A 13,414-nucleotide genomic window follows, 5' to 3' on the forward strand; every position below is an offset into this window, starting at 1 on the left:
ACCCATCCTCCTACACACATAGAGATGGCCAATAAAATCATAAGCATGTTTTGAGATGTTTACATCTTCTCCGTGTGGAGGGGCAAGCAAGTTCCTTTGGAGCGAAGGCGGGCGAAGGTTCTGGTCACCTCGGACCCCCTCGCTGCCGCCCACGTCATGCATCGGGGTTCTTTGTCGGTTTCGGGTGCTAACTGAAGCTATCCAGAGCAACGCTGGACATGAAGCAGATGGTCCCCTACACTACTACTACTACTAGTACTACTACACACCGGCCCTGTCTATTACTATCCTCCCAAGCCGGGGCGTAGGTTATAGCCCTTAGCGTAACCTTTTTTGCCGGTAACGAGACTCCCGGGGGGTTGTATTTTGTTACAGGAGAAAACCCGTACCGTGTCTTTAACGTCTTTAAGGCGCGCACATTGTTAACACACATCCCCAGAGGGTCAGCGGAAATGCAGCTTCACAGGTTCGCTCACAAAACCAACAACAGCCTGAATGTTCTAACGATTACTTTTAATAGTTCTTGTTCGCGCTTTCCTTCTCTCTTTCTCTCTCTATCTCTCTCCCATCACAACGACCGGTTAGGCATAACGGAACGGAAAACAAACCGAAAAAAGGGAAAGATAAACAATAACAACAACACGCGATCGTCACAAACGGAGAAGAAACGGAGATTGGCTGGCTCGCTGGCTGGCTGACTGACTGACTGACTGACTGACTGACCGACCGACCGACCGCCTGATCCCAACCAACTGACTGACCGTCGCACGCCGACATCGATGGAAAATCCCTTCACCGTTCTCTTGCTGTCTGTCCCCTTCACCACTGCACGAGAATGAAATTATCGGCGCGGGTTCACGAGTTCCCCAGGCGCAATATCCGCGTAGTTCCGCACACCGAACCGCATCCGCATTGGACACACGAACGGCCTCGGTCCGCTCTCCTTTCCTGGTCCTCAGTACACCCACCTACACACACACACTAAGAGGAAGAGAGAGAAAGACAGGCTGGCCTTCCTCTTTCACGCCAAGGTTGTTGCGGTGTGAGGCTGCGACGAGTGAACGGCGAAACAGCGAAACACTCCGTCTCGTTCCTTCGTTCCATCTCTGCTCGAGCGGTGAGTGCAGCGTACGCGTCACTCCATAAGAGCGTAAGAGAGCAGGGTGGGAGAGAGGGAGAAGGGAATTTCCATCTTCCTCCTCATTAGCGCCGATGTTCGCCGAGAGCCGCAGCTTTGCCGCGCCGAATTTGAATCAAATGACCCTCGCCGCGAAACGAACGCCACCGCGGCCCAGCGCTACACAGCCATAGCAGCCAGGGATATTGGGTTGACGGCAAAGTGTTTGTGTTTTTGTAAGTGTAGTTTGGATCTTAATGACGTCATTGAAAGAGGCAAAAACATAAAAATAAAATCAGAATAAATTGATTTCACATCAAAAAGTGACTTTTTCTCGCCTTCACCCAACTTTTCGATCAACCTCATAGCCTCCCCACACACACAAGCACACTTTTGCAAGTGAAGCGACTCGACACGAACAGCAGCAAATGTCAATCCCTCTGACACTACACTCCCCCTTCCTGACCTTCCCCCGCGGCCAGCCCTTTCGACCATCGTCACACCACAAACGATTTTCCCGTTAAGTGCCCGCTTTACGACGGCTTTTCCACGGCTGGTTTTTCCGCTCCCAGGCACGTTTTGTACTGATGCGCTTCATCCCCTCCCTCCCCACCCCATCCCACCCACTTTCCACAGGAACGAGGAAGTGGGGGAGAGTGGGGTTTGTTCGCCACTAGCGTATCGATTTCCATCATTATACGGCATGCTGTTTTCCTTTTCTGGAGCGTGTCGTGTCGGTGTGGCAAAAAGCAGCGCGGATGGGCGAGAGAGGAGCTCGCACTCACTCTCTCTCTCTCTCTCGCTAGCGTCTGCCTTATCTCTCTCACATACACACACACAGCACGTCGTGTGCGCTGCTTCCCCGGCAGGTCCTTTTGCATGGGTAAATATTTTCCCACGTTTTATATTGCAAAAAAAGGCATAACAGACACACACACACACACACATGGCAAGGGGAGCTTTTTTGTGTGTGCCTAGCACACCGCACAAAATGGTTTTATTTCCCTATCCTTGCTTCTTCGTAATGGGACGGCGGGACGGCTCTTCGCCTACTATTTAGAGACACACAACTGATCGCATTTAATAGGCAGGCGCTGCTTGCCAGCACACTCTTCTTCTTCTCCTTCTTCCCTTTCTCTCCCCTGATGCACATTGTGTCATTCCCGTCCCTGCCCTGTCGCTATCGCTTCCCATCTAGTGTGCCGTGTCTTAAAGATGTAACGGCAACGGACGCCCTCTTTCAGACGAACTCGCAGGGCACACACACGGGCACTTTAAGTGATAAGACGCTTTTTGTACGTGTGTCAGCGTGTGTGTGTGTGTGTTTGGGTGGATGTGGGATGGAAACTTCATAAAAAGAGTCTCCATTTTCCCCCTCGCTCCACTTCCACTTTCCACTTCCCCGTCCCAGTGAGTTGAAAATGAAGTTCACATTGCAATAGGGAAGTTAGTAAGCTTCGTCCTTCTTGTTGTTTTTTTTTATCTTCCTTCCTTTCCTTTTTGCCCTCTGCCAATGCTCTGTCATTTCCGTCGGTTCGTTCGTCGCTTCATGTCCCTCTCTTTTCCCCTCACGACGTCTTTGAAACTCTTGGTACGCACTAGAAAGAGAAAAAAAGTGCAAAACTTCTTCTAAAAAGCCTCCAAAAGAAAAAAAACACTTCTTGTCGGCGGATTCTTCCCATTTCTACACGCGACCATCGACCGCCCGACTGTCGACCGTGATCTGCATCACGGGGTTTTTGCCATCATTTCACGGGATGGATGATTAATTTAGTCAAAAAAAGAGAGAGCGAGAGCAAGAAAATGAGTGAGTGAGAAGGAGAAAGAATAAAAACGATTGTTTGCGGAAGGATGCAGCGTCATCTTCCATCGCGAGCGCGCACGCCTGCTTTGTGCCGTTCCGTTCCGAAAGCTTTAATGCTGTTTGGCGGGTTTGGGGTGGATGTGGGGGGTGGGCTTTGGAATGGGTAGTAACTCATGTGTAATATCAACAGCACTTTACACATGCAGCCCGCAGTCCTATCATTTGCTGACGAAAGCGGAAAATTTTAAACGCCGCTTGGTGCTTGGCGCTCGCTGTTTTATGTTCGCTCTCTTTTTTGTGCATTATTTAAATCTCATTTTATTTGCCGCCTTTGAAGCTGTGTGGTAATCGGTGGTAAGCTAATAAAGCTGTTGTTAGACCAGCACTTCCATCAAACGGCAATAGCAACCAACGACACACATTCAACTGACTGCACGTGTGTACAACAGTAAGTAATTATTGCCTCCCGGGGATGGTTGACTTCAAAACGGTCCTCGGACTGTCGAATGGACCTCGCCAGGACTGGCGTGTTTTTTTTCTTCTTTTTTTTGCTTTCGTTCCCGTCCCAAAACTGTACTCATTTACCGTATGTAAAACAGCAGCACCGCGCGTAAAATGTGGTAAAAGAAGCCGGCGAGCGCATAACGGCGGTACGGAACGATTATTAAACGCTGTTTGATGTTGCTGTGCTCCGGTACGACAGGATTACGACCTGACCCCTTCCCCACTGCCCTCCCCCCCCCCCCTACTCCACCATATCGGATAACGTGAAACCTCGTACGATGAAGCATAGAAGAACAAAAAAACAACAACCACGAGAAAGAGTGCCGGGGAAGGAGTGTACCGAAATGGAGCACCGGGCCGGGACTGTCGTCGCTCGGTGTTGGTCGTTGTCGAAGCAAAAGCTAAACAATAACAACAACGAAAAAAAGAGGGAAAGTGGCATGAGGGAGCGACACCATTGCGCCACATGCACACACATCTTTTGCCAGCCCCTCGGAGGAAAACGTCAACGAACAAAAACGCACTTTTTTCGGGGAAAAACGAAATTTAAAACCTCCAAAATCCAAACCGGCCCATCAGTGAGGCCTGTGTGTGTGTGTGTGTCTGTCTTTGCCCGAATTCATCGATATGTTTGCCTTTCGTTTGACCTAAACAAAGCCCTCAACCCGGTTTTTGTCTCCCCCCCTTTTCGCTCAGCTCAGCCCAAGCAAATGATCTTTTCACCTTCACCGGGACAAACAAAACCGCTCGCCTCGGATGTTGCAAAACAAGAAACCATAGCCCTTATCCCAGGTCACCATACAGCCAACCCCACCTCCCTTCCCCCCCCCCTCCCCCCTTCCCTTGATCCGATTTGGAGCGATCTGGTGTATGCAAATGCCGCCCGAAATGAGCCCCGACAACACACTTCGCGGAGATGGGACAGATAGACGTACATGTGTGTGTCGGTCCATGTACATGTACACGCGGGCCATGCGGGTGGAAAGGCTCAAAAACCCGGACCTCGAGGCCAGAACGAATTTTCCCGTCGATGTTGTTTTTCCCATCACCTGCTGTACCTGTCTCTTTGTGTGTGTTTGTGTGTGTGTGTTGCATCGCTTTCCTTCTTCCACAAAGGCCCATGTGGTTGCTGGCTGCGGGTTTTAAAATCTCGTTTTATCTCGACACATGAACGGGCCCTACCACCTTACTCCCCCCCCCCCCACCCCCCTCTCCCACTCACCAGTAGAAGAAATTTACGCTCATACCTTGTTGTTTTGCCCGCGCGCGTCAGCGCGGATTTTCGGTGCTTTGTTTGCTTGCCCTTCTTTCTTTCTTTCTTTCGATTTTTTGGCTGCATACGGTCGGTTAATAACAATTTTTCTCAGCTACATGGGGCTGCCCGGCTGCAGTGTGTATGAGAGAGAGAGAGAGAGAGAGAGAGAGAGAGAGAGAGAGAGAGAAAGGGAGAAAACGGAAGCTCACAAATGATTGCCCGGCTCGCGTAATGCTACTTACCTTGCTTGCTTACCTTTCTTCGGCATGGCCTGCTGCTCGGTGCTGCTGCTCCATCACGTGAGATTGATATTTTCGCCCGCCGCTCACTCGCTCACTCACCACCGTGTGGCTGTGTTCACAAAATGCTCACATATGTGTGTGTGCGCTGTGTATCATAATTGTTAAACAATTACTAAAATTAAGGCCATCGACGCGCTGTGGGGCAGGCGGGGGTGAAGAAATTGTGCCATGCCATGCAGGTTGTGGATCAAAGCAGCAAAGCCGATTCGCAGAAGCGTGAGAAATTAGACTACGAACCAATACGTTCGACACAGCGCTCGAAGCGGTACGATTAAACCAGGTATTGCCACATTTTACTATTTAAATGTAGCTTTCCTGCACAAAAAGGGGGGTTTTCCCGCTATAGTTTCCAATATTAATGTCTGTTACGTGTTTGCAAATTGCAATTCCACGGCCTTTGTGGTACAGCTCTAGCGCCAGCAGCAGGAGAAAGCTTGCATTGCTCTTGACTTGGCTTTAACTAATTTGCATGACAATTGCATCTTCTTCGGGGGAAAGCAATTTTATTTCACTCTCAATTAATTTCAATATCGCAATTCGACTCCGGCGCTTTTCCTCTCGCACATTACCAACACACACACCGACGCATCTCACTGAGCGTCATTGTTGTTGACGTCATCAAGCACGTTTACAGTACATGACCCCCACGGCACCAAAAGTGCATTCGCAAATCCGAGGAAATTGCTGTTTTTATCCTCCTCCCGGTCTTTCCCATTACACAAAGGGGCGGGGGGGGGGGGGGAGAAATAGAAAAAGTGGCACAAAATGTACATTAACGATAGCGTTTTCCCGCTTCCGAAAAAAAAACACACACAACTCGGAGCTCGAGCTTTGCACATTTCCTGTTCTTTTGAAGGGTAAAGATGAAATAAAGCGAAAGCGGGGAATGATTTTTCGCTTACGCTTACTTATGTACACACAAGCGCCCGCACACACACACACACACACACACACACACACACACACACACACACACACACATACGCTTATTGTTGTTGTTGTTGCTGGTAGCCTTACAACACGGCCACAACCCGGCCTCGGTCGGCACACACTAGTCCCTGCAGTAGGCACCAGATGGCGCTTCATTACTTACGTTTCTCTTTCGCCGACTGAACTGCAATTCATGTGTGTGCCAGCCTACTACGGAAGCAGCATGGCAACCGAAAACAAAGCCACGTATGTGTGTGTGTGTGTTTGTGTAAAGAGCGAAAAGCACCCCTCCTCTTCCCATGTGGTTAAGTGCTTCTTTGCGTGGAACTTTGGCGAGATGGGTGAGCCAACAAAAAAAGCTCTTATTCATCCTTCCTTTTTTTCTCCCATCCCGGATGCAGTGTGGATTTCTTTTTCCCTTTAAGAAGGCAGAGCGGGAAGGAGGGGGTCATTGTGGCGGGATTTACTACGCATAACGTACGACGGAGCGTTAAACCTCTTCATCGGGGCTCGCGCAGACGGTCATAGAGAAAGGCGAACAGCAGCAAGACGAAAAGCGAAAGAAAAGGGCAGCAGAGTGCAGCGGTGGGAAGCTCATTAGACGCTACTTTTGCTGCTGCTGCTGCTGCTGGACCTCCACAACGACACAAACGCATCGGCATGCGCATTTTCCACAGGCATGCCGCCGCCGCCGGTTGCGAACTCAGCCAAAAAAAAGGGGGGAAAAGCGTCCCGTCCCCCGAAGGATTTGCTTGCGTCTGTTTATTTAAAACTTTCCCCCCTTTCTCCCCCTTGTTCCTCTTGCCTTATGTGTGTGTTATCACAAGCTGCTCGCTCGGGAAAGTTTTGTTTTCCGTGCTGCTGCAGGGGGCTCGATCCCCAAAAACCCTCAACCCAATGACGTGTGTGCGTGCGTGCGGATGAGTCCTCCCCCATTTCAATGCAAATGTGCGTACGCTACCCACCCAACTATGTGCTACGAAAACAAACGAAACGTGAAGAGAATCGACCTTAGCGAAATTACCGACAAAAAAGGGACACAAAAGGGACGGAAGTGTATTAAAACCGGGGAGGTGGGTGGGTGGGTTTGGATGGGTTGTGTGTAGGTGTGTGTGTGTGTGTGTAAAAGAGGGTGGATGTGCACCCGGAAGCGTACTGCAGGATATTAGCAAGACCACAGGACTGACTGTTCACAAGCAATTCCAAAGAGGTTGGGTGGGTGGTAGATAGGAAGGAAGGAGGAAGGGAAGAGGAAGGGATAAAAGCGGCTCAAATCCTCCCTCCTCCCAAAAAAAAAGGACAAAAACCCGACGTTGAGCGTTGGGGTTTATTTTAAAAATCAAAGCAAAAAAAGGGTCGCGACGCTTGCCTGTGGAAACGAGGCCAGAAGAAGGAAAACTTTACTTTCTTTTTAAGTGTGTGCGTGCGTGTGGGGGTTTTTTGTTGTTGTTGTTGTTGTTGGAAAGATAGTAACTTTAACGATTGAAATAATTTGCGTTTTCTTTAGCTCCCCCATTCTTTCTCCCTTCTTTCGCTTATCCTTTGCCGTTTTTTTTTTGTTGTGCTTTTAACGAAACATCAAACGAAAACGACACTCCTCGCCAAACTGTGTGCAAAGTAAGTATCGATTGGGATGGTGAAGGAGGAGCGAAAAGGAGGAAAAGAGATTCGTGGTCGTGACCATTCTCAAGACCACGTTAACTTTGTCGTTTCGCTTCTTCGCTTTTTTTTCTTTCTTCATTTCCCTTTTTGCTTTGTTTTCCCACACCCCCCACAGGAAGGGTGGTTTTATTTTGATTAATTTTATCACACTTTTTTGCGGTGCCGATGCTTTCTTTTACTTTTACGCCCCTTTGGAATGTACTTTAAGCTGTGCTTATATCCTGGGTACAATTTAGCGAAATTACAACTCCCACTTTCAGTTCCACTTTAAAGCCAGGGGAAAGAAAAAGAATCCACAGACAACAGGAAAGTGATTGTGGGAGAGTTGTTTTCTTTTTTTGGGTACGTTTTCTCGATTCTTGTGGCCTACAAAGAACACAGTTTCAAGTGTTTTTAGTTTGTTTTTGTTTTTTTTTTGCGTGAATGTGGCTCGCAAGCATCTGTTGTCGAGCGTTGAATGTGAAAGTGAAAACTAACTCCCTCTTACGCTTCCCACTGAGCCACCCTTCCCTCTTACGCTCAGCTCCAGCTACGATGATTCAGCTTCGTGGTGAAACTGTGCAACCCTGTGGAAAGACGATGATGCTACCTCGGTGCAATAATTCATTTCTGTTTTTCCCCAGCCCAGACCGCTTTTGGGGCCTCCCCCGGCAGCAAAATAATAGGCCAGCAGAAGAAAACAGATCGCCCACCTGTTTTTATTCCGAGATGGAGTTTTGCTGTTAAAGGTGGACCCCATATTTTGTCCCTGCTCGCACCATGCCTGATGACGTGTTAGGTGCCCGCCGGCCAGCGGCCAGGCCAGCGTGGAACACGCATTTATTAACGACCATTGTTTATGAATACCAGCTGCTTAAAGGTGTGTGTGTGTGAGAAAAGGAATGGAATGGAATGGAATGGGGGAGAATTTGTTTTTCTAATGTGCCAACGAGCTATTTCAAATTCAATTCGTCGTCGTCGTTGGCGTCTTCGTCGAGTGAAATAAATTGGACCCTCGAGAGGTCGCGCTCTTAATGTGTGCTCGGCTTGGGATGGGTCGTGTGTTTACATCTTTTCGCTCACTTTTGCCCCTTATTCCCTTATCCCCCCCCCCCCCTCAGAACCAGAAGCTCTTTAGCGTGGGAAATGATTTCTATCAAACTTTTTAACAACACACCGTGGGAGGGAAATTACTAAAAGATCAGCATCCAGCAGCAGGGGATGAGTTTCAACCATCCACCGTCAACAGGGCCGACCGTCTTTTTATCGTCACTCATCTCCCCACCCTCCCCTTCCCCCCTACTTTCAACTTCCAAAAAGACATCTAGAGGCAGCCCTTGACCCAGCTTCTTTCCCTTTAAAAACCACCGTTTGAGTTTGACTGGTTTGAGCTGAACCCCCCCACTCTTCTACGGCTAACCTTCCATCAATCTGTGCTACCATTATGTGTGTGTGTCCCTGATGGGAAAAAGGCCCCCCGTCCCCCAGGAGACCGCGCACACTGTCACCGCCACACGCGCAACAGAGCATTCTGCTCCCCATCTTGGCGTAAATCATTCCCTAATGCCCATGAACGCGCACAACAGCACCGAGAGCCGAGCGAGTTCGATCGTAAATAGAATCATTTCTAAAAATTGTTTCCATTTCAGCGCTCTCTTGATGTGCGCGGAGCGTGAGATGAATCGAACCATGGAGCGGGTCCGGGGGGGGGGGGGTCCGCTTACGCGATGACAGAAAGGCAGGCAGGCAGCCAGGCGAAGGTTAAATACATCGAGAAGATTAGATGAATTCAATACAACCTACCACTCCTTCCCCTCCCCCCCCCCCCACCCCTCCGGTGCCTAATGGCCGCGACCTTTTCCCCTTCGGCTCATACCGCCGCCCTCACGCACGTGCAACGTTGAGACAGACCATGCGTCTCCATCGCGCATACGAGCTGCCAGGCGCCTCCATTAGCTTTCCTTGGGCGCGCGAATTGAGATCGCTCTTTCATCGCCGCTCCCGTCACGTACGGGAATTGGGAGAGGGGGGAGGGGAAAGAGGGACATGAATGGATGATTTGTGGTTTACAAGGGAGTAAACGGGGGGAATAAGGGGGAGACTTTTGCGCTACTTTTGCGCTACTGCCGTTCCGTTATCTTCCCGAACGCCGCTCCCCCCCCCCCAAAGACACGGCATCATGATTGATGAAAATCGGGTGTCAAGAAAACATCACTGGCTGTAACTGTCTCATCACAGATTAAGATGCTGATTTTGTGTACCCACACACACACACACACACGCGGTTCGCCATGTCTCGGCAGATAATCCAATCGAAAAGCTGCCGCTGAAACATTTTCCAGCTCCGTATCGCTTTTAAAGGTGGGAAAGCGAGCAGGGTCACCAGCACTTAAAAATGATTTGATAAATAAATAATCTAATTCAATGCATTCTCTATTGCTCTCTCTTTCTCTCTCGCTCACTCATCTCCTCCCTTTATGATGTACGGAAGGTTTTATTTTTTATTGATCTTCATCAAAACTGATCGCCACGCACGGAGGGGCCGGATTGAATTTATCACCGTGTAATCAAATAAACATCTGTATAATGCATCCCCACCTTGCCTTGCCATTTGCCCCAAACCCTCTTCGTCTCGTGGAAGGGAAAGACACTCAAAGACAGAGCAAAAGTGTGAGTGAAAGATGGTTCAATAAATTTAAATTCAACATGAATATTAAACCTCGGCGAGTCGGTCCCAGCGCCCGAAATGAATGATTCGTTCGCGCGTGATTCTCCTTCAACTCCCCCCCCCCCCCCCCAGCGGGCGTCTGATTTATCTTTCTTACGGAAGGTGCGTTTGCAAACATTTACATGCAACTTGTCCTCTGACTCCCCAGCTTTATCCATAATTGTGCTGCTTTATTGCCATTGCCACAGTTTAGCAAAGCAGACCCAACGTGGAATGAGAATAACCTTCATAAACATTTTTATTTCACCTTGTACGCACACCTTTAAAAACCCTCCAGTGTGTGTGTTTTTTTCTTCTTCCCCAGCCATCACAATTGATATCATAAAACATAAAAATTCCAACGCACGGGATTTTATTCATTGGCCGGGATGACGGCTTTTGACCCACAAAACGGAGGAAAAAAAAACAGAGGAAAGAGATTTAAGTTATTATGCGCCTCATGAAAATTTATCTAAACAACCGGGCTTGGCGGGTGAAGGGGCAGGAGCAAGAAGAAGGGAAAAAAGGTCAAGTCCTCCACATTCGCATTAAGGCACACTTGAGGCACTGCTTGAGAGCGTGATTTATTCCTTCGGGATGGCTGGCTGGTCAGCCGCGGAAGGGCCCGGACGCAACGGAAATGTAAAATAAAAATCAAAACCATCTTTCTCGCATCTTAAAACCGACCGACACAATCCCAAGGAACAGGGAACAGCGGGCAGAGACTGTTGTTATCCGAGTCGGACAACAACGGCCGAAAGCGAAAAAAAGCGCGGACCACACACAAACAGAAATAAAACACGAGGCAACAACAGCTCGGTCGGTCGGTCGGGCCATTAAATGTCGAGAAGAAAAGAAAGGGGGGGGGGGAAACGTGCCCCTTCCCCCGGTGGCACCCGAACTGAACCGAAACTAAACAACAGTCAGATCAATAAACGTTTCTCGCTGCTCTGTTGGACAGGGAAACGGGGAAGCTCAGCAGCAGCAACAAAAAGGTAACAAGATGAAACCGGCCTGAGTATCATCACCGAGCACGACGAGCACTTAAACGGTCATCTGGTCCGCTCCCCTGGACCCCCTCCTCCCCCCAAACCACGTGTGTGTGTGTCGGTGTGGAAACGAGGCAAATCGAGTAAGAATTTCTACTTCTGCTTGTAACACACCGCGGCCGCCTTGTGTATGAGTGGCAGCCAAGTGGCAGCGTCCCCACCGGCAGGCAGCCAAACCAAAGAAAGAGAAGAGCAAAAAAAAAGGCACACCAGTGTTGGGGGGGTTTTGTGTGTAAACGCGTTTTTGCAGACCAAACAACCACCAAACGGCCACCGGTGATGGTAAAACTTAAAATGAAATAACGAAGCCCCTTTTGCGGGGTTTCTTCTCGCGCGGGTTTTGCGCCCCATTTCCCATTTCCGCGCGCAAGCAAAGCGCCAGAACAAAGGCACCAGAGTTCCACACACACACACACAGTGAGAGAAAACGGGGGCCAAGGGGAAAGCACACAAAAAAAGTTCCTCCACTGCCAGCAAGCACCAGCATATTGTCGTGTGTTGTCGCGCGAAAGAAAGCATGAAATTAGCTACGAAACACAATTGCCACTTGTCTCGGTGGTTTCGTGTTACCCACCAAGAGGTAGCACTGTGTGTGTGTGTGTGTGTTTCGGTTACCAGCCGTCCTTTTGTTGTACTGGGGCTCGGGGCATACCACCACCACCACCGTCACTTGATGTGCAAAGTGACGCAAAGAAACCGCGAAGCGCAGTGTTATTTCCACCTCCCCTTCTCCTCTCCCCTTCCTTTGCAGGCCGACTTCCGGTTTCACAGGACAGAGCAGCATCCCACAGCGTGAACCCACTTCACGCTAGACCGACGACACCCTGCATTTTTCTCCCCCTTTTTCCGGCCACACTGCCACGGGGGGCGGCAATCGACGCGCCAAGAAGAGGGCCATAATCGACACGAAGAAGTGGGCACCACTGATGTGATGTCGCCCAGCCCAGGCACTCTCCCATCCCCCTTCTACTGTTTTGTTCTTGGTAAATTCATTCCATCCTTCCGCCCATTCGGTGTGATAGCTTCCGGGTGGTGAAATGTGTCACACAAGCTGGAGGAGCGGGAACTTGACGCGGGAGAGCGAGCGAGTGAAAGCGCGTGACGTAAAGATGATATTCCTGTGTGGCCCTTCCCGCCGATCCCGACCCCGGACGAAAAGTGTGTGTGTGTGGGCATATTTTTCATCCCATCCATGTGCCCATTTTGTCAAGCACCGTGACGTACCTTTTGTACGTACAACGATTTCCACACGCAGTTGCTCAACCCGAAACACCTGAGGACAAAACCCGGCACAACAACAATGGACGGATTTTCAAACCGATGGGTTTTCGAGAGCAACACTAATATCCTTGCCCCCCTCCCGTTTCCTACACAATGACCCCGCGCGCTACCAGGAATCAGGAAAAAAGGCCGGACCGTTTTTCTCCGTACCGGTTGTTTCCTATTTTCCCTTTTTTTCCCTTTTCAACACTCAACCGGAAACACGCAATTTCATACCAGTGCGCTAAATTGACTCTTGACTGTGCTGTGTGTAACGAAAAGGGGGAGCCCGCCGCCAACGCCGGGAGTTTTCATCCACTCGACAGTACAATAATAAACAAACAATTGAGCATTAGCCGGGCTGAAGTACACACTAGTGATGGCGAAAAATGAAGTTTTCCTCGGAATTGATTCTGATTAGCTCCGAAGTTTTCTGGAATCGATTCCGGAGAGTAGGTTCAGCTTTGGAATCAGCTCCAGAATCTGATTCGGCTCCGGAATTAGTTCCAAAATTGCTTCCAGAATCGTGATCGGTTCCAGAATTGGAATTGATTCTAGAATCGGAATCGGCTCCAGAATCGGATTCGGCTCTAGAAGTAGTTCCGGAATCGATTCCATAATCGGATTGGTTCCTAAATCGGGTCCGAAATGGGAATCAGCTCCGGAATTGGCTCCGGAATCATAATAGGTTCCGAAATCGAAATCTGCTCTGGAATCGGAATTGGCAACGAAATCAGAATCAGCTTGGAAATCGAAGTCGGTTTCGACATCTCCATAAGAAGAGACGTTTGGATCCAATGATGCTACGTATTGATAGCTGCAAAGAATATAATTGTAAATGATCC

At 49.4% G+C, this 13,414-nt stretch overlaps 1 protein-coding gene across 1 annotated transcript in view; it reads right to left on the minus strand.

Moving 5' to 3' along the window:
* Positions 1-726, minus strand: part of LOC4577242 (innexin shaking-B) — a 61,191-nt gene extending 60,465 nt beyond the window's left edge. The window contains exon 1 of the mRNA XM_061641903.1: positions 609-726. The gene's annotated coding sequence lies outside the window, so the exon portion shown is untranslated. The remainder of the gene's footprint in view (positions 1-608) is intronic.
* Positions 727-13,414: the final 12,688 nt, after the last annotated feature.

The sequence above is a fragment of the Anopheles gambiae genome, chromosome 2, assembly GCF_943734735.2.
Source record: "Anopheles gambiae chromosome 2, idAnoGambNW_F1_1, whole genome shotgun sequence".
Classification (NCBI taxonomy): Eukaryota; Metazoa; Arthropoda; class Insecta; order Diptera; family Culicidae; genus Anopheles; species Anopheles gambiae.